This window comes from Chlorocebus sabaeus, chromosome 7 (genome assembly GCF_047675955.1).
Source record: "Chlorocebus sabaeus isolate Y175 chromosome 7, mChlSab1.0.hap1, whole genome shotgun sequence".
Taxonomy (NCBI): domain Eukaryota; kingdom Metazoa; phylum Chordata; class Mammalia; order Primates; family Cercopithecidae; genus Chlorocebus; species Chlorocebus sabaeus.
In genome coordinates this window covers 66,286,228-66,290,306 of record NC_132910.1, presented here as the reverse complement: position 1 = coordinate 66,290,306, position 4,079 = coordinate 66,286,228, and positions in this window count along the sequence as shown.

Sequence of the window (4,079 nt, the reverse complement as noted above, 5' to 3'; positions counted from 1 at the left end):
GCAGTACTAATTTACTTAACCCTTTTATGCGTTTTAATATATACCATCCACCTTTTCAGTTTGCTCTACATTCTAGCTCTAGAAATTTATTCATGACTTTAGATGCCAGAGCTAACAACTCCCAAATCTGTATCTTCAGCCCAAGCTGTCTCAGGAATTCCAGACCTATTATCCACTTTACACTGTTTATCTTGAACTAAATATCTGCCTGACATCTCAAATGAGCACATGCAAAATCATCATCCACTTTCTGCTCCTCCTCAATCTTTTTGTCTTTTTAATGACTACACCCAACCAGACCAACATTTTAGTCCTTTCTAGAAATCTCTCTCTTCCACACAGACAAGTCACCCTGCATCTCTTCCTGAATACATTTCACTAAACCAGAGTTGCAGAGGACAAATATAACATGAGTCACAAATGGAAGCCACATATATAATTTTTAGTTTTCCAGTAATCACTTTAGAAGATTATAAAAATGAAATTTATTTTAATATTTTATTCAACAACAATATTTGTAAAATATACCAACCTGCAATTAATATAAAAATGTTTACTGAGATATTTATATTATTGTGTTCATACTCAGTCTTCAAAATCCAGTTTGTATTATACTCTTATGGCACATAACAATTAGGACTTGCCGCATATCAAGCATTCAATAGTGGCATGTGGCTAAAGGCTACTAGACATCACAGCTCTGACCACTACTCTCCACGTGTAATTGTTTTGAGGTCCTCTTTTCACCCCATTGGTGAGACAGGGATTCCTACCCTAGGGTTGTGAAAAATGCCTGAACACATCACACTCAACACAAGACAGATGAGATCAACTGTACTCACAGCCCAGAGAGGAGGACATCCCATGCCATGCAGACCCACAGGGGCTTGCACTTAGGAACACAGTGAACAATTAGGGGCTGTGGGAGGCAGGTTTCAGAGTACCAATAAAGAGAGATCATTGCTAGCTCCCACAGGAAGATGTCATGGGCTTGTCCGAATTTCTCTGCAGATAGGGAACTAAAACCCGCTACTCAGGGATAAGCAGAAACTGCAATGAGTCTATTTAATCAGAACGATTTTTGGCTAGAAAGCCTTATCCACTGGAGCAGAAAGGTAAGAGAAAACTTGTGGGTATGCCATTCAAGGTCCTTCTGATTTTACCAGATGTCAAGGCAGCACATAATATTGAGCCTTAACTTTCGGCCTCATATCGCAACTCTCAACACTTTTACTCTCTCTAAATTCTCATTATCTCCCTTTGTTACAGCCAGGAACTTTCACTTCTCTCTAAATCATACACCACACTACTGATGGGATAGTCTACATAGCTTGTACATTGGACTATAACATTTCTTCCCTTAAAAACCCCTAAATCTTCCTCCAACTAAAATGTTTGAAAACTCCACGATTTATTCTATGAAGTGTTTTATAAGCTAAGGTTTTGTATACCAGACTATTCTTGTCTTTTTTTTTTTTTTTTTTTTTTTTTTTTTTGAGACGGAGTTTCGCTCTTGTTGCCCAGGCTGGAGTGTAATGGCGCTATCTCGGCTCAACGCAACCTCTGCCTCCCAGGCTCAAGCGATTCTCTTGCTTCAGCCTCCCGAGTAGCTGTGATGACAGGCGCCTGCCACCATGCCCGTCTAATTTTTTGTATTTTTAGTAGAGACAGGGTTTCACCATGTTGGCCAAGCTGGTAGTGAACTCCTGACCTCAGATGATCCACTTGCCTGGGCCTCCCAAAGTGCTGGGATTACACGTGTGAGCCACCGCACCCAGCCCAGACTATTCTGTTTTTTATTATTTTTTTATTTTACAATCTCTTAAAAATTACATTCCTAATTCTAGTAGCAACAAACCATTTGCAATTCTCCAATTACTATAATTTTTACATCTCCAGGCCTTTGTATGTGATGCTGCCTAGAACACTTTTTTGTCCCTTCCTCAACCAATTTTCTGTATGAACTGGAGTTGCTGATTCATTTACATAATAACACTGAACCTCAAGCAACCTAGCTGTGAAAGTTCACTTCCTTTTCCTCCCCTATTCCTTTATTTCTAAAATACAGAAATATCAAGCTTCTAAACTTTACAAGATTTCACATGGATCTTCAGCTTAAAGTAGTTTCAAAAATCTCCCGGTTTCCCTTGGCATTAGGCTATCAATATCTGGGTATTAATGATAATATATTTAAACTGCAATCCCAGAAGGTGATTTGATATTCTTCCATTATACCATTATTGTTGAACCTACATTGTACTGTAATATTTTACATGTCTATCTATATGATAAAATATAAGTTATAAAAAGGAGCAATGTCTTTTCATTTTTGGATGTCTCATGCAGAACACAGTGGCACAAAATAAGTAAAGTGAGTGTTAAATGATCTTACATCTTTACACTGGCAGGATATTAAATTCAATTTCTAAGTATAAAAAGTACTGTCATTCTGTCATTCACAGTCTCAAAATATACATTTTCAAGGATGTTTGGGTTTAAGAGTATTGACTGTTTTCTGTGAGTCTTTATGTGTGTATATCTAAGTCACCTATTCTGGCTAAATAAGACCATGCTCCCACTTTGCCAAACAGACAAATTTAAGCAACTCTAAACACATAAAAATTTAACTACATCAAATACTGCTCTTTTGTATTAATTTAAAGATCTCACAGCATTTTTTTCCTACAAATACATTTGTTTATAATCAGAGCAAAGCTAAGGACTGTCTATCTACAATGCAATTAGTGTGGTGACAGTGCATGGCTTAGAATTAAAAAGAGTTCAACTTATTGAAGGGAATAAGATCACTGTCTTAGCATTTGACTATTGAAGCCCTTGAGTTTCATATATTTTTTTCTACTGACAAAGAGAATAATGCTAATTGTTTAATGATATGTTTAAAATGTCTGTGTAAACACTGCCAAGAAAAAGGATAGGTGAAATTGTTATGTCATAAAACTTTGGCACTTTTTCATTTGAATTCAAGTGGAATTAAAATATCCCCACATAATCAGGTATATCCATGTAAACAAGATTATTTCTAGAATATTCTGAATTATTTAAGGCTCCATTCTCACATCCTTAAATTTCATAAGTCTTTCCAGAAATCTAAATAATATGCCAAAAATACAACACTAGCAACAGGGTAAGAATACACAGCAGAAAAGAGAAATCAGAAACGAATGTGCAAGAATACAGAAGAATAATGACTGCATTCCTACGACCACCGATGGCCATTTCCAGATCACATGTGCTGGTGTAAGACAGAAAATTTTCTATGAGTTGTACAATTATCAGCAATGTGTTCAGAAAAGCAGGAAGAAACTTCAACTGGTTTTGACCTAGAGCAAGAGGTGGCATCTTGGTACATGAACCAGGACACATGTACATCCAAATGAGGGTGTGCCAGGGGAGCAAATCTTACCTTGCATGTATTTTTATTTTTCTCCATCTTGTTTGCTGATGAGAATAGATCACAAGTCAAAGATAGAGTAGTATGTGGTGGGGAGTATTGAGGGTGATGGGCTTATGGTAACCCACTTGGCATTTGAGGTGCAAAATGTATAGACTTTGATTTGTCTGGGTTACCTAAAATAAGCTCACTTCACTCTACAGGGCGAAGATGTAGACATGCTTTTCTCTCTGTGTCTCCAGATAGCAGTCTATACATGAAACTCTAAAGTCCAGATCAATTGTAATTCTCTCTTGCATGCTTCCAGAATGTTACCGGGAAATCACAGTTTTTACACAGAAGTCTTTAACCTGTTAATTAAATTAAGCATATATAAGCCTGTAATTATGTCTTGAAGAGATTGGTAATGTTCCCTGTAGATGAGACTCTGAGGCCACTTGGATCCCATTTCAGCAGCATGGCAAAGCTAAAATAAATAATGCAATTGATTTAGATAACAAAAGTTATAGTGCCTTTGTCACAGGTGACACACATACAAACACATAGAATTCTCAAATACCTTCAATCAAAATAAATAATGCAAGGATTTATCAGTTTTTGTGCTACTCTCTGAAATGAACCAACTCGTATCAAGCTCCTGTGATTTCAACGAGGTCCTTCAAGTTAT